This window comes from Pelobates fuscus, chromosome 3 (assembly GCF_036172605.1).
Source record: "Pelobates fuscus isolate aPelFus1 chromosome 3, aPelFus1.pri, whole genome shotgun sequence".
NCBI classification, from domain to species: Eukaryota; Metazoa; Chordata; class Amphibia; order Anura; family Pelobatidae; genus Pelobates; species Pelobates fuscus.
In genome coordinates, this window is record NC_086319.1 from 392998006 (window position 1) to 393022619 (window position 24614).

General features: G+C 38.9%; 17 non-coding genes across 17 annotated transcripts; all 17 read left to right on the forward strand.

The window, feature by feature from the left end:
• Positions 1-268: 268 nt before the first annotated feature.
• Positions 269-342, forward strand: TRNAT-AGU (transfer RNA threonine (anticodon AGU)). The gene has a single exon. It is a non-coding gene; the product is annotated as a tRNA-Thr (tRNA).
• Positions 343-1229: 887 nt separating this feature from the next.
• On the forward strand, positions 1230-1303 carry TRNAT-AGU (transfer RNA threonine (anticodon AGU)). The gene has a single exon. It is a non-coding gene; the product is annotated as a tRNA-Thr (tRNA).
• A 2506-nt stretch (positions 1304-3809) lies between these two features.
• TRNAT-AGU (transfer RNA threonine (anticodon AGU)) lies at positions 3810-3883 on the forward strand. Its single transcript has one exon. It is a non-coding gene; the product is annotated as a tRNA-Thr (tRNA).
• A 2170-nt stretch (positions 3884-6053) lies between these two features.
• TRNAT-AGU (transfer RNA threonine (anticodon AGU)) lies at positions 6054-6127 on the forward strand. The gene has a single exon. It is a non-coding gene; the product is annotated as a tRNA-Thr (tRNA).
• A 1205-nt stretch (positions 6128-7332) lies between these two features.
• TRNAT-AGU (transfer RNA threonine (anticodon AGU)) lies at positions 7333-7406 on the forward strand. The gene has a single exon. It is a non-coding gene; the product is annotated as a tRNA-Thr (tRNA).
• A 1295-nt stretch (positions 7407-8701) lies between these two features.
• TRNAT-AGU (transfer RNA threonine (anticodon AGU)) lies at positions 8702-8775 on the forward strand. The gene has a single exon. It is a non-coding gene; the product is annotated as a tRNA-Thr (tRNA).
• A 1225-nt stretch (positions 8776-10000) lies between these two features.
• Positions 10001-10074, forward strand: TRNAT-AGU (transfer RNA threonine (anticodon AGU)). The gene has a single exon. It is a non-coding gene; the product is annotated as a tRNA-Thr (tRNA).
• Positions 10075-11370: 1296 nt separating this feature from the next.
• Positions 11371-11444, forward strand: TRNAT-AGU (transfer RNA threonine (anticodon AGU)). Its single transcript has one exon. It is a non-coding gene; the product is annotated as a tRNA-Thr (tRNA).
• A 1295-nt stretch (positions 11445-12739) lies between these two features.
• On the forward strand, positions 12740-12813 carry TRNAT-AGU (transfer RNA threonine (anticodon AGU)). The gene has a single exon. It is a non-coding gene; the product is annotated as a tRNA-Thr (tRNA).
• Positions 12814-14107: 1294 nt separating this feature from the next.
• TRNAT-AGU (transfer RNA threonine (anticodon AGU)) lies at positions 14108-14181 on the forward strand. The gene has a single exon. It is a non-coding gene; the product is annotated as a tRNA-Thr (tRNA).
• A 1295-nt stretch (positions 14182-15476) lies between these two features.
• On the forward strand, positions 15477-15550 carry TRNAT-AGU (transfer RNA threonine (anticodon AGU)). The gene has a single exon. It is a non-coding gene; the product is annotated as a tRNA-Thr (tRNA).
• Positions 15551-16845: 1295 nt separating this feature from the next.
• Positions 16846-16919, forward strand: TRNAT-AGU (transfer RNA threonine (anticodon AGU)). The gene has a single exon. It is a non-coding gene; the product is annotated as a tRNA-Thr (tRNA).
• A 1293-nt stretch (positions 16920-18212) lies between these two features.
• Positions 18213-18286, forward strand: TRNAT-AGU (transfer RNA threonine (anticodon AGU)). Its single transcript has one exon. It is a non-coding gene; the product is annotated as a tRNA-Thr (tRNA).
• A 1295-nt stretch (positions 18287-19581) lies between these two features.
• Positions 19582-19655, forward strand: TRNAT-AGU (transfer RNA threonine (anticodon AGU)). The gene has a single exon. It is a non-coding gene; the product is annotated as a tRNA-Thr (tRNA).
• Positions 19656-20950: 1295 nt separating this feature from the next.
• Positions 20951-21024, forward strand: TRNAT-AGU (transfer RNA threonine (anticodon AGU)). The gene has a single exon. It is a non-coding gene; the product is annotated as a tRNA-Thr (tRNA).
• Positions 21025-22316: 1292 nt separating this feature from the next.
• On the forward strand, positions 22317-22390 carry TRNAT-AGU (transfer RNA threonine (anticodon AGU)). Its single transcript has one exon. It is a non-coding gene; the product is annotated as a tRNA-Thr (tRNA).
• A 1295-nt stretch (positions 22391-23685) lies between these two features.
• On the forward strand, positions 23686-23759 carry TRNAT-AGU (transfer RNA threonine (anticodon AGU)). Its single transcript has one exon. It is a non-coding gene; the product is annotated as a tRNA-Thr (tRNA).
• The last annotated feature ends 855 nt before the right edge of the window (positions 23760-24614 follow it).

Here is a 24614-nt window from a genome sequence, read left to right on the forward strand (position 1 = left end):
TATTTGAAAGTCCTGAATACTCTCTCTCAATATGCAGGGACCTGTGATGGCAGCTGTGGACAAGACGGAGGCATGGGGAAGAAAGGCAATGGCCATCCATAAAAGTAACCAAAACCCAGACCCAAACACAGAACGCAGAGTTTGGTGAATTAGCTGCACAACTCAAGGCGGAGAAGGTGGTTTCCTATAGTACAATGTGTCCTGCAGAGGCAGCATTTAGCATTCTTTGTATACCCATTCTTTGTATACCCATTCTTTGTATACCCATGGTGCTGTGGCTTAGTTGGTTAAAGCGCCTGTCTAGTAAACAGGAGATCCTGAGTTTGAATCTCAGCAGTGCCTATTTTAGCTCTAGAATTGGAAAACTATCTTATGTGCCTCATCATTATTGCACCGAATCTACATCTCTTGCGTTATGGCACATAAATCACACAAGAACAACCACTATATATTAAATATATGTTGACTGAAAATTCATCAACCTAAAATTTGTATTTGCTTCTCTGGCAGTCTAAAAAGGAGATACTATATGTGTCTATCTTATTTACTTCACAGGGTCATTCTCAGTTTATTTGATCCCCTAGAATGCTTGATTAAACCTTCTTTTTTTTTCTTGTGAAAGCAAGGCCTTTTTCCCATCAACTTTCTCAAAGGGTTTTCCAAAGAAGACTTCTTCCAGGAGACATATAGCACAGAGACGTGCGCAGAGTTTGGTGAATTAGCTGCACAACTCAAGGCGGAGAAGGTGGTTTCCTATAGTACAATGTGTCCTGCAGAGGCAGCATTTATCATTCTTTGTATACCCATGCTAGACATGGATAGTGGTCTGAAAAGAAAGTTCACTTTGGTAAAATTATTATGACTGAGGGAATTGAGTGAGGAAAGTAGAATAGAGTGGAGTATGAAAGGAGGGGGGTCTTTTAGAGCTATGGTTATCCTCTATCAATTAATCAATCATTCAAGTTCCAATCTTGTGCCACTGGGACAAAGTTAATCTTCAAAACTGATACTGCCACGGCCAGTGTGGAAATGTAGTTTATTACCTTCATAGCTGCGGGCAATATTTGAATGTTTGTTGACAACTGAGATGTATTTGCTATAAAGATGGATTGATGTCAATTAATCCTCCAATGATGTATCTCTTGGATAGAGAAAGGTCCAATCTGCCACCATTTGGAAAATGTAAAACGTTAAAAAACGTAAAACGTAAAAATGAGCCAATATGTTGTGGTGCTGTGGCTTAGTTGGTTAAAGCGCCTGTCTAGTAAACAGGAGATCCTGAGTTCGAATCTCAGCAGTGCCTATTTTAGCTCTAGAATTGGAAAACTATCTTATGTGCCTCATCATTATTGCACCGAATCTACATCTCTTGCGTTATGGCACATAAATCACACAAGAACAACCACTATATATTAAATATATGTTGACTGAAAATTCATCAACCTAAAATTTGTATTTGCTTCTCTGGCAGTTTAAAAATGAGATACTATATGTGTCTATCTTATTTACTTCACAGGGTCATTCTCAGTTTATTTGATCCCCTAGAATGTTTGATTAAACCTTCTTTTTTTTTCTTGTGAAAGCAAGGCATTTTTCCCATCAACTTTCTCAAAGGGTTTTCCAAAGAAGACTTCTTCCAGGAGACATATAGCACAGAGACGTGCTTTGGAAGCATAATCTGTGCCCCCGGATTACAACTATAAGGCTCTACGTGAAGCAAATGAGAAAGCCATCCCGTTGGCTACCCATCTTTTTAATATCCAGCAAAGATTCCAAGAATTATTCAGCTGCTAATCTGATTTTGGCCATTAAGTAACAGTTCTCTTTTAAAACCTTTCTAAATATTTCCAAGCACATTCTCAATCTATTATTTGAAAGTCCTGAATACTCTCTCTCAATATGCAGGGACCTGTGATGGCAGCTGTGGACAAGACGGAGGCATGGGGAAGAAAGGCAATGGCCATCCATAAAAGTAACCAAAACCCAGACCCAAACACAGAACGCAGAGTTTGGTGAATTAGCTGCACAACTCAAGGCTGAGAAGGTGGTTTCCTACAGTACAATGTGTCCTGCAGAGGCAGCATTTAGCATTCTTTGTATACCCATGCTAGACATGGATAGTGGTCAGAAAAGAAAGTTCACTTTGGTAAAATTATCATAACTAAGGGAATTGAGTGAGGAAAGGAGAATAGAGTGGAGTATGAAAGGAGGGGGATCTTTTAGAGCTATAGTTATCCTCTATCAATTAATCAATCAGTCAAGTTCCAATCTTGTGCCACTGTGACAAAGTTAATCTTCAAAACTGATACTGCCACGGCCAGTGTGGAAATGTAGTTTATTACCTTCATAGCTGTGGGCAATATTTGAATGTTTGTTGACAACTGAGATGTATTTGCTATAAAGATGGATTGATGTCAATTAATCCTCCAATGATGTATCTCTTGGATAGAGAAAGGTCCAATCTGCCACCATTTGGAAAACGTAAAACAAGGCATTAGCCAGTATGTTGTGGTGCTGTGGCTTAGTTGGTTAAAGCGCCTGTCAAGTAAACAGGAGATCCTGAGTTTGAATCTCAGCAGTGCCTATTTTAGCTCTAGAATTGGAAAACTATCTTATGTGCCTCATCATTATTGCACCGAATCTACATCTCTTGCGTTATGGCACATAAATCACACAAGAACAACTACTATATATTAAATATATGTTGACTGAAAATTCATCAATCTAAAATTTGTATTTGCTTCTCTGGCAGTTTAAAAAGGAGATACTGTATGTGTCTATCTTATTTACTTCACAGGGTCATTCTCAGTTTATTTGATCCCCTAGAATGTTTGATTAAACCTTCTTTTTTTTTCTTGTGAAAGCAAGGCCTTTTTCCCATCAACTTTCTCAAAGGGTTTTCCAAAGAAGACTTCTTCCAGGAGACATATAGCACAGAGACGTGCTTTGGAAGCATAATCTGTGCCCCCGGATTACAACTATAAGGCTCTACGTGAAGCAAGTGAGAAAGCCATCCCGTTGGCTACCCATCTTTTTAATATCCAGCAAAGATTTCAAGAATTATTCAGCTGCTAATCTGATTTTGGCCATTAAGTAACAGTTCTCTTTTAAAACCTTTCTAAATATTTCCAAGCACATTCACAATCTATTATTTGAAAGTCCTGAATACTCTCTCTCAATATGCAGGGACCTGTGATGGCAGCTGTGGACAAGACGGAGGCATGGGGAAGAAAGGCAATGGCCATCCATAAAAGTAACCAAAACCCAGACCCAAACACAGAACGCAGAGTTTGGTGAATTAGCTGCACAACTCAAGGCGGAGAAGGTGGTTTCCTATAGTACAATGTGTCCTGCAGAGGCAGCATTTAGCATTCTTTGTATACCCATGCTAGACATGGATAGTGGTCAGAAAAGAAAGTTCACTTTGGTAAAATTATCATGACTGAGGGAATTGAGTGAGGAAAGGAGAATAGAGTGGAGTATGAAAGGAGGGGGATCTTTTAGAGCTATAGTTATCCTCTATCAATTAATCAATCATTCAAGTTCCAATCTTGTGCCACTGGGACAAAGTTAATCTTCAAAACTGATACTGCCACGGCCAGTGTGGAAATGTAGTTTATTACCTTCATAGCTGCGGGCAATATTTGAATGTTTGTTGACAACTGAGATGTATTTGCTATAAAGATGGATTGATGTCAATTAATCCTCCAATGATGTATCTCTTGGATAGAGAAAGGTCCATTCGGCCACCATTTGGAAAATGTAAAACGTTAAAAAACGTAAAACGTAAAAATGAGCCAGTATGTTGTGGTGCTGTGGCTTAGTTGGTTAAAGCGCCTGTCTAGTAAACAGGAGATCCTGAGTTCGAATCTCAGCAGTGCCTACTTTAGCTCTAGAATTGGAAAACTATCTTATGTGCCTCATCATTATTGCACCGAATCTACATCTCTTGCGTTATGGCACATAAATCACACAAGAACAACCACTATATATTAAATATATGTTGACTGAAAATTCATCAACCTAAAATTTGTATTTGCTTCTCTGGCAGTTTAAAAAGGAGATACAATATTTGTCTATCTTATTTACTTCACAGGGTCATTCTCAGTTTATTTGATCCCCTAGAATGTTTGATTAAACCTTCTTTTTTTTTCTTGTGAAAGCAAGGCCTTTTTCCCATCAACTTTCTCAAAGGGTTTTCCAAAGAAGACTTCTTCCAGGAGACATATAGCACAGAGACGTGCTTTGGAAGCATAATCTGTGCCCCCGGATTACAACTATAAGGCTCTACGTGAAGCAAGTGAGAAAGCCATCCCGTTGGCTACCCATCTTTTTAATATCCAGCAAAGATTCCAAGAATTATTCAGCTGCTAATCTGATTTTGGCCATTAAGTAACAGTTCTCTTTTAAAACCTTTCTAAATATTTCCAAGCACATTCTCAATCTATTATTTGAAAGTCCTGAATACTCTCTCTCAATATGCAGGGACCTGTGATGGCAGCTGTGGACAAGACGGAGGCATGGGGAAGAAAGGCAATGGCCATCCATAAAAGTAACCAAAACCCAGACCCAAACACAGAACGCAGAGTTTGGTGAATTAGCTGCACAACTCAAGGCGGAGAAGGTGGTTTCCTATAGTACAATGTGTCCTGCAGAGGCAGCATTTAGCATTCTTTGTATACCCATGCTAGACATGGATAGTGGTCAGAAAAGAAAGTTCACTTTGGTAAAATTATCATAACTAAGGGAATTGAGTGAGGAAAGGAGAATAGAGTGGAGTATGAAAGAAGGGGGGATCTTTTAGAGCTATAGTTATCCTCTATCAATTAATCAATCAGTCAAGTTCCAATCTTGTGCCACTGGGACAAAGTTAATCTTCAAAACTGATACTGCCACGGCCAGTGTGGAAATGTAGTTTATTACCTTCATAGCTGCGGGCAATATTTGAATGTTTGTTGACAACTGAGATGTATTTGCTATAAAGATGGATTGATGTCAATTAATCCTCCAATGATGTATCTCTTGGATAGAGAAAGGTCCAATCTGCCACCATTTGGAAAACGTAAAACAAGGCATGAGCTAGTATGTTGTGGTGCTGTGGCTTAGTTGGTTAAAGCGCCTGTCTAGTAAACAGGAGATCCTGAGTTTGAATCTAAGCAGTGCCTATTTTAGCTCTAGAATTGGAAAACTATCTTATGTGCCTCATCATTATTGCACCGAATCTACATCTCTTGCGTTATGGCACATAAATCACACAAGAACAACCACTATATATTAAATATATGTTGACTGAAAATTCATCAACCTAAAATTTGTATTTGCTTCTCTGGCAGTCTAAAAAGGAGATACTATATGTTTCTATCTTATTTACTTCACAGGGTCATTCTCAGTTTATTTGATCCCCTAGAATGCTTGATTAAACCTTCTTTTTTTTTTCTTGTGAAAGCAAGGCCTTTTTCCCATCAACTTTCTCAAAGGGTTTTCCAAAGAAGACTTCTTCCAGGAGACATATAGCACAGAGACGTGCGCAGAGTTTGGTGAATTAGCTGCACAACTCAAGGCGGAGAAGGTGGTTTCCTATAGTACAATGTGTCCTGCAGAGGCAGCATTTATCATTCTTTGTATACCCATGCTAGACATGGATAGTGGTCAGAAAAGAAAGTTCACTTTGGTAAAATTATTATGACTGAGGGAATTGAATGAGGAAAGGAGAATAGAGTGGAGTATGAAAGGAGGGGGGTCTTTTAGAGCTATAGTTATCCTCTATCAATTAATCAATCATTCAAGTTCCAATCTTGTGCCACTGGGACAAAGTTAATCTTCAAAACTGATACTGCCACGGCCAGTGTGGAAATGTAGTTTATTACCTTCATAGCTGCGGGCAATATTTGAATGTTTGTTGACAACTGAGATGTATTTGCTATAAAGATGGATTGATGTCAATTAATCCTCCAATGATGTATCTCTTGGATAGAGAAAGGTCCAATCTGCCACCATTTGGAAAATGTAAAACGTTAAAAAACGTAAAACGTAAAAATGAGCCAATATGTTGTGGTGCTGTGGCTTAGTTGGTTAAAGCGCCTGTCTAGTAAACAGGAGATCCTGAGTTCGAATCTCAGCAGTGCCTATTTTAGCTCTAGAATTGGAAAACTATCTTATGTGCCTCATCATTATTGCACCGAATCTACATCTCTTGCGTTATGGCACATAAATCACACAAGAACAACCACTATATATTAAATATATGTTGACTGAAAATTCATCAACCTAAAATTTGTATTTGCTTCTCTGGCAGTTTAAAAATGAGATACTATATGTGTCTATCTTATTTACTTCACAGGGTCATTCTCAGTTTATTTGATCCCCTAGAATGTTTGATTAAACCTTCTTTTTTTTTCTTGTGAAAGCAAGGCCTTTTTCCCATCAACTTTCTCAAAGGGTTTTCCAAAGAAGACTTCTTCCAGGAGACATATAGCACAGAGACGTGCTTTGGAAGCATAATCTGTGCCCCCGGATTACAACTATAAGGCTCTACGTGAAGCAAGTGAGAAAGCCATCCCGTTGGCAACCATCTTTTTAATATCCAGCAAAGATTCCAAGAATTATTCAGCTGCTAATCTGATTTTGGCCATTAAGTAACAGTTCTCTTTTAAAACCTTTCTAAATATTTCCAAGCACATTCTCAATCTATTATTTGAAAGTCCTGAATACTCTCTCTCAATATGCTGGGACCTGTGATGGCAGCTGTGGACAAGACGGAGGCATGGGGAAGAAAGGCAATGGCCATCCATAAAAGTAACCAAAACCCAGACCCAAACACAGAACCAGAGTTTGGTGAATTAGCTGCACAACTCAAGGCGGAGAAGGTGGTTTCCTATAGTACAATGTGTCCTGCAGAGGCAGCATTTAGCATGCTTTGTATACCCATGCTAGACATGGATAGTGGTCAGAAAAGGAAGTTCACTTTGGTAAAATTATCATGACTGAGGGAATTGAGTGAGGAAAGGAGAATAGAGTGGAGTATGAAAGGAGGGGGATCTTTTAGAGCTATAGTTATCCTCTATCAATTAATCAATCAGTCAAGTTCCAATCTTGTGCCACTGGGACAAAGTTAATCTTCAAAACTGATACTGCCACGGCCAGTGTGGAAATGTAGTTTATTACCTTCATAGCTGCGGGCAATATTTGAATGTTTGTTGACAACTGAGATGTATTTGCTATAAAGATGGATTGATGTCAATTAATCCTCCAATGATGTATCTCTTGGATAGAGAAAGGTCCATTCTGCCACCATTTGGAAAACGTAAAACAAGGCATGAGCCAGTATGTTGTGGTGCTGTGGCTTAGTTGGTTAAAGCGCCTGTCTAGTAAACAGGAGATCCTGAGTTTGAATCTCAGCAGTGCCTATTTTAGCTCTAGAATTGGAAAACTATCTTATGTGCCTCAACATTATTGCACCAAATCTACATCTATTGCGTTATGGCACATAAATCACACAAGAACAACCACTATATATTAAATATATGTTGACTGAAAATTCATCAACCTAAAATTTGTATTTGCTTCTCTGGCAGTCTAAAAAGTAGATACTATATGTGTCTATCTTATTTACTTCACAGGGTCATTCTCAGTTTATTTGATCCCCTAGAATGTTTGATTAAACCTTCTTTTTTTTCTTGTGAAAGCAAGGCCTTTTTCCCATCAACTTTCTCAAAGGGTTTTCCAAAGAAGACTTCTTCCAGGAGACATATAGCACAGAGACGTGCTTTGGAAGCATAATCTGTGCCCCCGGATTACAACTATAAGGCTCTACGTGAAGCAAGTGAGAAAGCCATCCCGTTGGCTACCCATCTTTTTAATATCCAGCAAAGATTCCAAGAATTATTCAGCTGCTAATCTGATTTTGGTCATTAAGTAACAGTTCTCTTGTAAAACCTTTCTAAATATTTCCAAGCACATTCTCAATCTATTATTTGAAAGTCCTGAATACTCTCTCTCAATATGCAGGGACCTGTGATGGCAGCTGTGGACAAGACGGAGGCATGGGGAAGAAAGGCAATGGCCATCCATAAAAGTAACCAAAACCCAGACCCAAACACAGAACGCAGAGTTTGGTGAATTAGCTGAACAACTCAAGGCGGAGAAGGTGGTTTCCTATAGTACAATGTGTCCTGCAGAGGCAGCATTTAGCATTCTTTGTATACCCATGCTAGACATGGATAGTGGTCAGAAAAGAAAGTTCACTTTGGTAAAATTATCATGACTGAGGGAATTGAGTGAGGAAAGGAGAATAGAGTGGAGTATGAAAGGAGGGGGATCTTTTAGAGCTATAGTTATCCTCTATCAATTAATCAATCATTCAAGTTCCAATCTTGTGCCACTGGGACAAAGTTAATCTTCAAAACTGATACTGCCACGGCCAGTGTGGAAATGTAGTTTATTACCTTCATAGCTGCGGGCAATATTTGAATGTTTGTTGACAACTGAGATGTATTTGCTATAAAGATGGATTGATGTCAATTAATCCTCCAATGATGTATCTCTTGGATAGAGAAAGGTCCAATCTGCCACCATTTGGAAAACGTAAAACAAGGATGGATTGATGTCAATTAATCCTCCAATGATGTATCTCTTGGATAGAGAAAGGTCCAATCTGCCATTATTTGGAAAACGTAAAACAAGGCATGAGCCAGTATGTTGTGGTGCTGTGGCTTAGTTGGTTAAAACGCCTGTCTAGTAAACAGGAGATCCTGAGTTCGAATCTCAGCAGTGCCTATTTTAGCTCTAGAATTGGAAAACTATCTTATGTGCCTCATCATTATTGCACCGAATCTACATCTCTTGCGTTATGGCACATAAATCACACAAGAACAACCACTATATATTAAATATATGTTGACTGAAAATTCATCAACCTAAAATTTGTATTTGCTTCTCTGGCAGTTTAACAAGGAGATACTATATGTGTCTATCTTATTTACTTCACAGGGTCATTCTCAGTTTATTTGATCCCCTAGAATGTTTGATTAAACCTTCTTTTTTTTTCTTGTGAAAGCAAGGCCTTTTTCCCATCAACTTTCTCAAAGGGTTTTCCAAAGAAGACTTCTTCCAGGAGACATATAGCACAGAGACGTGCTTTGGAAGCATAATCTGTGCCCCCGGATTACAACTATAAGGCTCTACGTGAAGCAAGTGAGAAAGCCATCCCGTTGGCTACCCATCTTTTTAATATCCAGCAAAGATTCCAAGAATTATTCAGCTGCTAATCTGATTTTGGCCATTAAGTAACAGTTCTCTTTTAAAACCTTTCTAAATATTTCCAAGCACATTCTCAATCTATTATTTGAAAGTCCTGAATACTCTCTCTCAATATGCTGGGACCTGTGATGGCAGCTGTGGACAAGACGGAGGCATGGGGAAGAAAGGCAATGGCCATCCATAAAAGTAACCAAAACCCAGACCCAAACACAGAACGCAGAGTTTGGTGAATTAGCTGAACAACTCAAGGCGGAGAAGGTGGTTTCCTATAGTACAATGTGTCCTGCAGAGGCAGCATTTAGCATTCTTTGTATACCCATGCTAGACATGGATAGTGGTCAGAAAAGAAAGTTCACTTTGGTAAAATTATCATGACTGAGGGAATTGAGTGAGGAAAGGAGAATAGAGTGGAGTATGAAAGGAGGGGGATCTTTTAGAGCTATAGTTATCCTCTATCAATTAATCAATCAGTCAAGTTCCAATCTTGTGCCACTGGGACAAAGTTAATCTTCAAAACTGATACTGGCACGGCCAGTGTGGAAATGTAGTTTATTACCTTCATAGCTGCGGGCAATATTTGAATGTTTGTTGACAACTGAGATGTATTTGCTATAAAGATGGATTGATGTCAATTAATCCTCCAATGATGTATCTCTTGGATAGAGAAAGGTCCAATCTGCAACCATTTGGAAAATGTAAAACGTTAAAAAACGTAAAACGTAAAAATGAGCCAGTATGTTGTGGTGCTGTGGCTTAGTTGGTTAAAGCGCCTGTCTAGTAAACAGGAAATCCTGAGTTCGAATCTCAGCAGTGCCTATTTTAGCTCTAGAATTGGAAAACTATCTTATGTGCCTCATCATTATTGCACCGAATCTACATCTCTTGCGTTATGGCACATAAATCACACAAGAACAACCACTATATATTAAATATATGTTGACTGAAAATTCATCAACCTAAAATTTGTATTTGCTTCTCTGGCAGTTTAAAAAGGAGATACTATATGTGTCTATTTTATTTACTTCACAGGGTCATTCTCAGTTTATTTGATCCCCTAGAATGTTTGATTAAACCTTCTTTTTTTTTCTTGTGAAAGCAAGGCCTTTTTCCCATCAACTTTCTCAAAGGGTTTTCCAAAGAAGACTTCTTCCAGGAGACATATAGCACAGAGACGTGCTTTGGAAGCATAATCTGTGCCCCCGGATTACAACTATAAGGCTCTACGTGAAGCAAGTGAGAAAGCCATCCCGTTGGCTACCCATCTTTTTAATATCCAGCAAAGATTCCAAGAATTATTCAGCTGCTAATCTGATTTTGGCCATTAAGTAACAGTTCTCTTTTAAAACCTTTCTAAATATTTCCAAGCACATTCTCAATCTATTATTTGAAAGTCCTGAATACTCTCTCTCAATATGCAGGGACCTGTGATGGCAGCTGTGGACAAGACGGAGGCATGGGGAAGAAAGGCAATGGCCATCCATAAAAGTAACCAAAACCCAGACCCAAACACAGAACGCAGAGTTTGGTGAATTAGCTGAACAACTCAAGGCGGAGAAGGTGGTTTCCTATAGTACAATGTGTCCTGCAGAGGCAGCATTTAGTATTCTTTGTATACCCATGCTAGACATGGATAGTGGTCAGAAAAGAAAGTTCACTTTGGTAAAATTATCATGACTGAGGGAATTGAGTGAGGAAAGGAGAATAGAGTGGAGTATGAAAGGAGGGGGGTCTTTTAGAGCTATAGTTATCCTCTATCAATTAATCAATCATTCAAGTTCCAATCTTGTGCCACTGGGACAAAGTTAATCTTCAAAACTGATACTGCCACGGCCAGTGTGGAAATGTAGTTTATTACCTTCATAGCTGCGGGCAATATTTGAATGTTTGTTGACAACTGAGATGTATTTGCTATAAAGATGGATTGATGTCAATTAATCCTCCAATGATGTATCTCTTGGATAGAGAAAGGTCCAATCTGCCACCATTTGGAAAACGTAAAACAAGGATGGATTGATGTCAATTAATCCTCCAATGATGTATCTCTTGGATAGAGAAAGGTCCAATCTGCCATTATTTGGAAAACGTAAAACAAGGCATGAGCCAGTATGTTGTGGTGCTGTGGCTTAGTTGGTTAAAGCGCCTGTCTAGTAAACAGGAGATCCTGAGTTCGAATCTCAGCAGTGCCTATTTTAGCTCTAGAATTGGAAAACTATCTTATGTGCCTCATCATTATTGCACCGAATCTACATCTCTTGCGTTATGGCACATAAATCACACAAGAACAACCACTATATATTAAATATATGTTGACTGAAAATTCATCAACCTAAAATTTGTATTTGCTTCTCTGGCAGTTTAAAAAGGAGATACTATATGTGTCTATCTTATTTACTTCACAGGGTCATTCTCAGTTTATTTGATCCCCTAGAATGTTGGATTAAACCTTCTTTTTTTTTCTTGTGAAAGCAAGGCCTTTTTCCCATCAACTTTCTCAAAGGGTTTTCCAAAGAAGACTTCTTCCAGGAGACATATAGCACAGAGACGTGCTTTGGAAGCATAATCTGTGCCCCCGGATTACAACTATAAGGCTCTACGTGAAGCAAGTGAGAAAGCCATCCCGTTGGCAACCATCTTTTTAATATCCAGCAAAGATTCCAAGAATTATTCAGCTGCTAATCTGATTTTGGCCATTAAGTAACAGTTCTCTTTTAAAACCTTTCTAAATATTTCCAAGCACATTCTCAATCTATTATTTGAAAGTCCTGAATACTCTCTCTCAATATGCTGGGACCTGTGATGGCAGCTGTGGACAAGACGGAGGCATGGGGAAGAAAGGCAATGGCCATCCATAAAAGTAACCAAAACCCAGACCCAAACACAGAACGCAGAGTTTGGTGAATTAGCTGCACAACTCAAGGCGGAGAAGGTGGTTTCCTATAGTACAATGTGTCCTGCAGAGGCAGCATTTAGCATTCTTTGTATACCCATGCTAGACATGGATAGTGGTCAGAAAAGAAAGTTCACTTTGGTAAAATTATCATGACTGAGGGAATTGAGTGAGGAAAGGAGAATAGAGTGGAGTATGAAAGGAGGGGGATCTTTTAGAGCTATAGTTATCCTCTATCAATTAATCAATCAGTCAAGTTCCAATCTTGTGCCACTGGGACAAAGTTAATCTTCAAAACTGATACTGCCACAGCCAGTGTGGAAATGTAGTTTATTACCTTCATAGCTGCGGGCAATATTTGAATGTTTGTTGACAACTGAGATGTATTTGCTATAAAGATGGATTGATGTCAATTAATCCTCCAATGATGTATCTCTTGGATAGAGAAAGGTCCAATCTGCCACCATTTGGAAAACGTAAAACAAGGATGGATTGATGTCAATTAATCCTCCAATGATGTATCTCTTGGATAGAGAAAGGTCCAATCTGCCATTATTTGGAAAACGTAAAACAAGGCATGAGCCAGTATGTTGTGGTGCTGTGGCTTAGTTGGTTAAAGCGCCTGTCTAGTAAACAGGAGATCCTGAGTTCGAATCTCAGCAGTGCCTATTTTAGCTCTAGAATTGGAAAACTATCTTATGTGCCTCATCATTATTGCACCGAATCTACATCTCTTGCGTTATGGCACATAAATCACACAAGAACAACCACTATATATTAAATATATGTTGACTGAAAATTCATCAACCTAAAATTTGTATTTGCTTCTCTGGCAGTTTAAAAAGGAGATACTATATGTGTCTATCTTATTTACTTCACAGGGTCATTCTCAGTTTATTTGATCCCCTAGAATGTTTGATTAAACCTTCTTTTTTTTCTTGTGAAAGCAAGGCCTTTTTCCCATCAACTTTCTCAAAGGGTTTTCCAAAGAAGACTTCTTCCAGGAGACATATAGCACAGAGACGTGCTTTGGAAGCATAATCTGTGCCCCCGGATTACAACTATAAGGCTCTACGTCAAGCAAGTGAGAAAGCCATCCCGTTGGCAACCATCTTTTTAATATCCAGCAAAGATTCCAAGAATTATTCAGCTGATAATCTGATTTTGGCCATTAAGTAACAGTTCTCTTTTAAAACCTTTCTAAATATTTCCAAGCACATTCTCAATCTATTATTTGAAAGTCCTGAATACTCTCTCTCAATATGCTGGGACCTGTGATGGCAGCTGTGGACAAGACGGAGGCATGGGGAAGAAAGGCAATGGCCATCCATAAAAGTAACCAAAACCCAGACCCAAACACAGAACGCAGAGTTTGGTGAATTAGCTGCACAACTCAAGGCGGAGAAGGTGGTTTCCTATAGTACAATGTGTCCTGCAGAGGCAGCATTTAGCATTCTTTGTATACCCATGCTAGACATGGATAGTGGTCAGAAAAGAAAGTTCACTTTGGTAAAATTATCATGACTGAGGGAATTGAGTGAGGAAAGGAGAATAGAGTGGAGTATGAAAGGAGGGGGATCTTTTAGAGCTATAGTTATCCTCTATCAATTAATAAATCAGTCAAGTTCCAATCTTGTGCCACTGGGACAAAGTTAATCTTCAAAACTGATACTGCCACGGCCAGTGTGGAAATGTAGTTCATTACCTTCATAGCTGCGGGCAATATTTGAATGTTTGTTGACAACTGAGATGTATTTGCTATAAAGATGGATTGATGTCAATTAATCCTCCAATGATGTATCTCTTGGATAGAGAAAGGTCCAATCTGCCACCATTTGGAAAACGTAAAACAAGGATGGATTGATGTCAATTAATCCTCCAATGATGTATCTCTTGGATAGAGAAAGGTCCAATCTGCCATTATTTGGAAAACGTAAAACAAGGCATGAGCCAGTATGTTGTGGTGCTGTGGGTTAGTTGGTTAAAGCGCCTGTCTAGTAAACAGGAGATCCTGAGTTCGAATCTCAGCAGTGCCTATTTTAGCTCTAGAATTGGAAAACTATCTTATGTGCCTCATCATTATTGCACCGAATCTACATCTCTTGCGTTATGGCACATAAATCACACAAGAACAACCACTATATATTAAATATATGTTGACTGAAAATTCATCAACCTAAAATTTGTATTTGCTTCTCTGGCAGTTTAAAAAGGAGATACTATATGTGTCTATCTTATTTACTTCACAGGGTCATTCTCAGTTTATTTGATCCCCTAGAATGTTTGATTAAACCTTCTTTTTTTTTCTTGTGAAAGCAAGGCCTTTTTCCCATCAACTTTCTCAAAGGGTTTTCCAAAGAAGACTTCTTCCAGGAGACATATAGCACAGAGACGTGCTTTGGAAGCATAATCTGTGCCCCCGGATTACAACTATAAGGCTCTACGTGAAGCAAGTGAGAAAGCCATCCCGTTGGCAACCATCTTTTTAATATCCAGCAAAGATTCCAAGAATTATTCAGCTGCTAATCTGATTTTGGCCATTAAGTAACAGTTCTCTTTTAAAACCTTTCTAAATATTTCCAAGCACATTCTCAATCTATTATTTGAAAGTCCTGAATACTCTCTCTCAATATGCTGGGACCTGTGATGGCAGCTGTGGACAAGACGGAGGCATGGGGAAGAAAGGCAATGGCCATCCATAAAAGTAACCAAAACCCAGACCCAAACACAGAACGCAGAGTTTGGTGAATTAGCTGCACAACTCAAGGCGGAGAAGGTGGTTTCCTATAGTACAATGTGTCCTGCAGAGGCAGCATTTAGCATTCTTTGTATACCCATGCTAGACATGGATAGTGGTCAGAAAAGAAAGTTCACTTTGGTAAAATTATCATGACTGAGGGAATTGAGTGAGGAAAGGAGAATAGAGTGGAGTATGAAAGGAGGGGGATCTTTTAGAGCTATAGTTATCCTCTATCAATTAATCAATCAGTCAAGTTCCAATCTTGTGCCACTGGGACAAAGTTAATCTTCAAAACTGATACTGCCACGGCCAGTGTGGAAATGTAGTTCATTACCTTCATAGCTGCGGGCAATATTTGAATGTTTGTTGACAACTGAGATGTATTTGCTATAAAGATGGATTGATGTCAATTAATCCTCCAATGATGTATCTCTTGGATAGAGAAAGGTCCAATCTGCCACCATTTGGAAAACGTAAAACAAGGATGGATTGATGTCAATTAATCCTCCAATGATGTATCTCTTGGATAGAGAAAGGTCCAATCTGCCATAATTTGTAAAACGTAAAACAAGGCATGAGCCAGCATGTTGTGGTGCTGTGGCTTAGTTGGTTAAAGCGCCTGTCTAGTAAACAGGAGATCCTGAGTTCGAATCTCAGCAGTGCCTATTTTAGCTCTAGAATTGGAAAACTATCTTATGTGCCTCATCATTATTGCACCGAATCTACATCTCTTGCGTTATGGCACATAAATCACACAAGAACAACCACTATATATTAAATATATGTTGACTGAAAATTCATCAACCTAAAATTTGTATTTGCTTCTCTGGCAGTTTAAAAAGGAGATACTATATGTGTCTATCTTATTTACTTCACAGGGTCATTCTCAGTTTATTTGATCCCCTAGAATGTTTGATTAAACCTTCTTTTTTTTTCTTGTGAAAGCAAGGCCTTTTTCCCATCAACTTTCTCAAAGGGTTTTCCAAAGAAGACTTCTTCCAGGAGACATATAGCACAGAGACGTGCTTTGGAAGCATAATCTGTGCCCCCGGATTACAACTATAAGGCTCTACGTGAAGCAAGTGAGAAAGCCATCCCGTTGGCAACCATCTTTTTAATATCCAGCAAAGATTCCAAGAATTATTCAGCTGCTAATCTGATTTTGGCCATTAAGTAACAGTTCTCTTTTAAAACCTTTCTAAATATTTCCAAGCACATTCTCAATCTATTATTTGAAAGTCCTGAATACTCTCTCTCAATATGCTGGGACCTGTGATGGCAGCTGTGGACAAGACGGAGGCATGGGGAAGAAAGGCAATGGCCATCCATAAAAGTAACCAAAACCCAGACCCAAACACAGAACGCAGAGTTTGGTGAATTAGCTGCACAACTCAAGGCGGAGAAGGTGGTTTCCTATAGTACAATGTGTCCTGCAGAGGCAGCATTTAGCATTCTTTGTATACCCATGCTAGACATGGATAGTGGTCAGAAAAGAAAGTTCACTTTGGTAAAATTATCATGACTGAGGGAATTGAGTGAGGAAAGGAGAATAGAGTGGAGTATGAAAGGAGGGGGATCTTTTAGAGCTATAGTTATCCTCTATCAATTAATCAATCAGTCAAGTTCCAATCTTGTGCCACTGGGACAAAGTTAATCTTCAAAACTGATACTGCCACGGTCAGTGTGGAAATGTAGTTTATTACCTTCATAGCTGCGGGCAATATTTGAATGTTTGTTGACAACTGAGATGTATTTGCTATAAAGATGGATTGATGTCAATTAATCCTCCAATGATGTATCTCTTGGATAGAGAAAGGTCCAATCTGCCACCATTTGGAAAACGTAAAACAAGGATGGATTGATGTCAATTAATCCTCCAATGATGTATCTCTTGGATAGAGAAAGGTCCAATCTGCCATTATTTGGAAAAAGTAAAACAAGGCATGAGCCAGTATGTTGTGGTGCTGTGGCTTAGTTGGTTAAAGCGCCTGTCTAGTAAACCGGAGATCCTGAGTTCGAATCTCAGCAGTGCCTATTTTAGCTCTAGAATTGGAAAACTATCTTATGTGCCTCATCATTATTGCACCGAATCTACATCTCTTGCGTTATGGCACATAAATCACACAAGAACAACCACTATATATTAAATATATGTTGACTGAAAATTCATCAACCTAAAATTTGTATTTGCTTCTCTGGCAGTTTAAAAAGGAGATACTATATGTGTCTATCTTATTTACTTCACAGGTCATTCTCAGTTTATTTGATCCCCTAGAATGTTTGATTAAACCTTCTTTTTTTTCTTGTGAAAGTAAGGCCTTTTTCCCATCAACTTTCTCAAAGGGTTTTCCAAAGAAGACTTCTTCCAGGAGACATATAGCACAGAGACGTGCTTTGGAAGCATAATCTGTGCCCCCGGATTACAACTATAAGGCTCTACGTGAAGCAAGTGAGAAAGCCATCCCGTTGGCAACCATCTTTTTAATATCCAGCAAAGATTCCAAGAATTATTCAGCTGCTAATCTGATTTTGGCCATTAAGTAACAGTTCTCTTTTAAAACCTTTCTAAATATTTCCAAGCACATTCTCAATCTATTATTTGAAAGTCCTGAATACTCTCTCTCAATATGCTGGGACCTGTGATGGCAGCTGTGGACAAGACGGAGGCATGGGGAAGAAAGGCAATGGCCATCCATAAAAGTAACCAAAACCCAGACCCAAACACAGAACGCAGAGTTTGGTGAATTAGCTGCACAACTCAAGGAGGAGAAGGTGGTTTCCTATAGTACAATGTGTCCTGCAGAGGCAGCATTTAGCATTCTTTGTATACCCATGCTAGACATGGATAGTGGTCAGAAAAGAAAGTTCACTTTGGTAAAATTATCATGACTGAGGGAATTGAGTGAGGAAAGGAGAATAGAGTGGAGTATGAAAGGAGGGGGATCTTTTAGAGCTATAGTTATCCTCTATCAATTAATCAATCAGTCAAGTTCCAATCTTGTGCCACTGGGACAAAGTTAATCTTCAAAACTGATACTGCCACGGCCAGTGTGGAAATGTAGTTTATTACCTTCATAGCTGCGGGCAATATTTGAATGTTTGTTGACAACTGAGATGTATTTGCTATAAAGATGGATTAATGTCAATTAATCCTCCAATGATGTATCTCTTGGATAGAGAAAGGTCCAATCTGCCACCATTTGGAAAACGTAAAACAAGGATGGATTGATGTCAATTAATCCTCCAATGATGTATCTCTTGGATAGAGAAAGGTCCAATCTGCCATTATTTGGAAAACGTAAAACAAGGCATGAGCCAGTATGTTGTGGTGCTGTGGCTTAGTTGGTTAAAGCGTCTGTCTAGTAAACAGGAGGTCCTGTGTTCGAATCTCAGCAGTGCCTATTTTAGCTCTAGAATTGGAAAACTATCTTATGTGCCTCATCATTATTGCACCGAATCTACATCTCTTGCGTTATGGCACATAAATCACACAAGAACAACCACTATATATTAAATATATGTTGACTGAAAATTCATCAACCTAAAATTTGTATTTGCTTCTCTGGCAGTTTAAAAAGGAGATACTATATGTGTCTATCTTATTTACTTCACAGGGTCATTCTCAGTTTATTTGATCCCCTAGAATGTTTGATTAAACCTTCTTTTTTTTTCTTGTGAAAGCAAGGCCTTTTTCCCATCAACTTTCTCAAAGGGTTTTCCAAAGAAGACTTCTTCCAGGAGACATATAGCACAGAGACGTGCTTTGGAAGCATAATCTGTGCCCCCGGATTACAACTATAAGGCTCTACGTCAAGCAAGTGAGAAAGCCATCCCGTTGGCAACCATCTTTTTAATATCCAGCAAAGATTCCAAGAATTATTCAGCTGCTAATCTGATTTTGGCCATTAAGTAACAGTTCTCTTTTAAAACCTTTCTAAATATTTCCAAGCACATTCTCAATCTATTATTTGAAAGTCCTGAATACTCTCTCTCAATATGCTGGGACCTGTGATGGCAGCTGTGGACAAGACGGAGGCATGGGGAAGAAAGGCAATGGCCATCCATAAAAGTAACCAAAACCCAGACCCAAACACAGAACGCAGAGTTTGGTGAATTAGCTGCACAACTCAAGGCGGAGAAGGTGGTTTCCTATAGTACAATGTGTCCTGCAGAGGCAGCATTTAGCATTCTTTGTATACCCATGCTAGACATGGATAGTGGTCAGAAAAGAAAGTTCACTTTGGTAAAATTATCATGACTGAGGGAATTGAGTGAGGAAAGGAGAATAGAGTGGAGTATGAAAGGAGGGGGATCTTTTAGAGCTATAGTTATCCTCTATCAATTAATCAATCAGTCAAGTTCCAATCTTGTGCCACTGGGACAAAGTTAATCTTCAAAACTGATACTGCCACGGCCAGTGTGGAAATGTAGTTTATTACCTTCATAGCTGCGGGCAATATTTGAATGTTTGTTGACAACTGAGATGTATTTGCTATAAAGATGGATTGATGTCAATTAATCCTCCAATGATGTATCTCTTGGATAGAGAAAGGTCCAATCTGCCACCATTTGGAAAATGTAAAACAAGGATGGATTGATGTCAATTAATCCTCCAATGATGTATCTCTTGGATAGAGAAAGGTCCAATCTGCCATTATTTGGAAAACGTAAAACAAGGCATGAGCCAGTATGTTGTGGTGCTGTGGCTTAGTTGGTTAAAGCGCCTGTCTAGTAAACAGGAGATCCTGAGTTCGAATCTCCGCAGTGCCTATTTTAGCTCTAGAAGTGGAAAACTATCTTATGTGCCTCATCATTATTGCACCGAATCTACATCTCTTGCGTTATGGCACATAAATCACACAAGAACAACCACTATATATTAAATATATGTTGACTGAAAATTCATCAACCTAAAATTTTTATTTGCTTCTCTGGCAGTTTAAAAAGGAGATACTATATGTGTCTATCTTATTTACTTCACAGGGTCATTCTCAGTTTATTTGATCCCCTAGAATGTTTGATTAAACCTTCTTTTTTTTTCTTGTGAAAGCAAGGCCTTTTTCCCATCAACTTTCTCAAAGGGTTTTCCAAAGAAGACTTCTTCCAGGAGACATATAGCACAGAGACGTGCTTTGGAAGCATAATCTGTGCCCCCGGATTACAACTATAAGGCTCTACGTGAAGCAAGTGAGAAAGCCATCCCGTTGGCAACCATCTTTTTAATATCCAGAAAAGATTCCAAGAATTATTCAGCTGCTAATCTGATTTTGGCCATTAAGTAACAGTTCTCTTTTAAAACCTTTCTAAATATTTCCAAGCACATTCTCAATCTATTATTTGAAAGTCCTGAATACTCTCTCTCAATATGCTGGGACCTGTGATGGCAGCTGTGGACAAGACGGAGGCATGGGGAAGAAAGGCAATGGCCATCCATAAAAGTAACCAAAACCCAGACCCAAACACAGAACGCAGAGTTTGGTGAATTAGCTGCACAACTCAAGGCGGAGAAGGTGGTTTCCTATAGTACAATTTGTCCTGCAGAGGCAGCATTTAGCATTCTTTGTATACCCATGCTAGACATGGATAGTGGTCAGAAAAGAAAGTTCACTTTGGTAAAATTATCATGACTGAGGGAATTGAGTGAGGAAAGGAGAATAGAGTGGAGTATGAAAGGAGGGGGATCTTTTAGAGCTATAGTTATCCTCTATCAATTAATCAATCAGTCAAGTTCCAATCTTGTGCCACTGGGACAAAGTTAATCTTCAAAACTGATACTGCCACGGCCAGTGTGGAAATGTAGTTTATTACCTTCATAGCTGTGGGCAATATTTGAATGTTTGTTGACAACTGAGATGTATTTGCTATAAAGATGGATTGATGTCAATTAATCCTCCAATGATGTATCTCTTGGATAGAGAAAGGTCCAATCTGCCACCATTTGGAAAATGTAAAACAAGGATGGATTGATGTCAATTAATCCTCCAATGATGTATCTCTTGGATAGAGAAAGGTCCAATCTGCCATTATTTGGAAAACGTAAAACAAGGCATGAGCCAGTATGTTGTGGTGCTGTGGCTTAGTTGGTTAAAGTGCCTGTCTAGTAAACAGGAGATCCTGAGTTCGAATCTCCGCAGTGCCTATTTTAGCTCTAGAATTGGAAAACTATCTTATGTGCCTCATCATTATTGCACCGAATCTACATCTCTTGCGTTATGGCACATAAATCACACAAGAACAACCACTATATATTAAATATATGTTGACTGAAAATTCATCAACCTAAAATTTGTATTTGATTCTCTGGCAGTTTAAAAAGGAGATACTATATGTGTCTATCTTATTTACTTCACAGGATCATTCTCAGTTTATTTGATCCCCTAGAATGTTTGATTAAACCTTTTTTTTTCTTGTGAAAGCAAGGCCTTTTTCCCATCAACTTTCTCAAAGGGTTTTCCAAAGAAGACTTCTTCCAGGAGACATATAGCACAGAGACGTGCTTTGGAAGCATAATCTGTGCCCCCGGATTACAACTATAAGGCTCTACGTGAAGCAAGTGAGAAAGCCATCCCGTTGGCAACCATCTTTTTAATATCCAGAAAAGATTCCAAGAATTATTCAGCTGCTAATCTGATTTTGGCCATTAAGTAACAGTTCTCTTTTAAAACCTTTCTAAATATTTCCAAGCACATTCTCAATCTATTATTTGAAAGTCCTGAATACTCTCTCTCAATATGCTGGGACCTGTGATGGCAGCTGTGGACAAGACGGAGGCATGGGGAAGAAAGGCAATGGCCATCCATAAAAGTAACCAAAACCCAGACCCAAACACAGAACGCAGAGTTTGGTGAATTAGCTGCACAACTCAAGGCGGAGAAGGTGGTTTCCTATAGTACAATTTGTCCTGCAGAGGCAGCATTTAGCATTCTTTGTATACCCATGCTAGACATGGATAGTGGTCAGAAAAGAAAGTTCACTTTGGTAAAATTATCATGACTGAGGGAATTGAGTGAGGAAAGGAGAATAGAGTGGAGTATGAAAGGAGGGGGATCTTTTAGAGCTATAGTTATCCTCTATCAATTAATCAATCAGTCAAGTTCCAATCTTGTGCCACTGGGACAAAGTTAATCTTCAAAACTGATACTGCCACGGCCAGTGTGGAAATGTAGTTTATTACCTTCATAGCTGCGGGCAATATTTGAATGTTTGTTGACAACTGAGATGTATTTGCTATAAAGATGGATTGATGTCAATTAATCCTCCAATGATGTATCTCTTGGATAGAGAAAGGTCCAATCTGCCACCATTTGGAAAATGTAAAACAAGGATGGATTGATGTCAATTAATCCTCCAATGATGTATCTCTTGGATAGAGAAAGGTCCAATCTGCCATTATTTGGAAAACGTAAAACAAGGCATGAGCCAGTATGTTGTGGTGCTGTGGCTTAGTTGGTTAAAGCGCCTGTCTAGTAAACAGGAGATCCTGAGTTCGAATCTCAGCAGTGCCTATTTTAGCTCTAGAATTGGAAAACTATCTTATGTGCCTCATCATTATTGCACCGAATCTACATCTCTTGCGTTATGGCACATAAATCACACAAGAACAACCACTATATATTAAATATATGTTGACTGAAAATTCATCAACCTAAAATTTGTATTTGCTTCTCTGGCAGTTTAAAAAGGAGATACTATATGTGTCTATCTTATTTACTTCACAGGGTCATTCTCAGTTTATTTGATCCCCTAGAATGTTTGATTAAACCTTCTTTTTTTTTCTTGTGAAAGCAAGGCCTTTTTCCCATCAACTTTCTCAAAGGGTTTTCCAAAGAAGACTTCTTCCAGGAGACATATAGCACAGAGTAGTGCTTTGGAAGCATAATCTGTGCCCCCGGATTACAACTATAAGGCTCTACGTGAAGCAAGTGAGAAAGCCATCCCGTTGGCAACCATCTTTTTAATATCCAGCAAAGATTCCAAGAATTATTCAGCTGCTAATCTGATTTTGGCCATTAAGTAACAGTTCTCTTTTAAAACCTTTCTAAATATTTCCAAGCACATTCTCAATCTATTATTTGAAAGTCCTGAATACTCTCTCTCAATATGCTGGGACCTGTGATGGCAGCTGTGGACAAGACGGAGGCATGGGGAAGAAAGGCAATGGCCATCCATAAAAGTAACCAAAACCCAGACCCAAACACAGAACGCAGAGTTTGGTGAATTAGCTGCACAACTCAAGGCGGAGAAGGTGGTTTCCTATAGTACAATGTGTCCTGCAGAGGCAGCATTTAGCATTCTTTGTATACCCATGCTAGACATGGATAGTGGTCAGAAAAGAAAGTTCACTTTGGTAAAATTATCATGACTGAGGGAATTGAGTGAGGAAAGGAGAATAGAGTGGAGTATGAAAGGAGGGGGATCTTTTAGAGCTATAGTTATCCTCTATCAATTAATCAATCAGTCAAGTTCCAATCTTGTGCCACTGGGACAAAGTTAATCTTCAAAACTGATACTGCCACGGCCAGTGTGGAAATGTAGTTTATTACCTTCATAGCTGCGGGCAATATTTGAATGTTTGTTGACAACTGAGATGTATTTGCTATAAAGATGGATTAATGTCAATTAATCCTCCAATGATGTATCTCTTGGATAGAGAAAGGTCCAATCTGCCACCATTTGGAAAACGTAAAACAAGGATGGATTGATGTCAATTAATCCTCCAATGATGTATCTCTTGGATAGAGAAAGGTCCAATCTGCCATTATTTGGAAAACGTAAAACAAGGCATGAGCCAGTATGTTGTGGTGCTGTGGCTTAGTTGGTTAAAGCGTCTGTCTAGTAAACAGGAGATCCTGCGTTCGATTCTCAGCAGTGCCTATTTTAGCTCTAGAATTGGAAAACTATCTTATGTGCCTCATCATTATTGCACCGAATCTACATCTCTTGCGTTATGGCACATAAATCACACAAGAACAACCACTATATATTAAATATATGTTGACTGAAAATTCATCAACCTAAAATTTGTATTTGCTTCTCTGGCAGTTTAAAAAGGAGATACTATATGTGTCTATCTTATTTACTTCACAGGGTCATTCTCAGTTTATTTGATCCCCTAGAATGTTTGATTAAACCTTCTTTTTTTTTTCTTGTGAAAGCAAGGCCTTTTTCCCATCAACTTTCTCAAAGGGTTTTCCAAAGAAGACTTCTTCCAGGAGACATATAGCACAGAGACGTGCTTTGGAAGCATAATCTGTGCCCCCGGATTACAACTATAAGGCTCTACGTCAAGCAAGTGAGAAAGCAATCCCGTTGGCAACCATCTTTTTAATATCCAGCAAAGATTCCAAGAATTATTCAGCTGCTAATCTGATTTTGGCCATTAAGTAACAGTTCTCTTTTAAAACCTTTCTAAATATTTCCAAGCACATTCTCAATCTATTATTTGAAAGTCCTGAATACTCTCTCTCAATATGCTGGGACCTGTGATGGCAGCTGTGGACAAGACGGAGGCATGGGGAAGAAAGGCAATGGCCATCCATAAAAGTAACCAAAACCCAGACCCAAACACAGAACGCAGAGTTTGGTGAATTAGCTGCACAACTCAAGGCGGAGAAGGTGGTTTCCTATTGTACAATGTGTCCTGCAGAGGCAGCATTTAGCATTCTTTGTATACCCATGCTAGACATGGATAGTGGTCAGAAAAGAAAGTTCACTTTGGTAAAATTATCA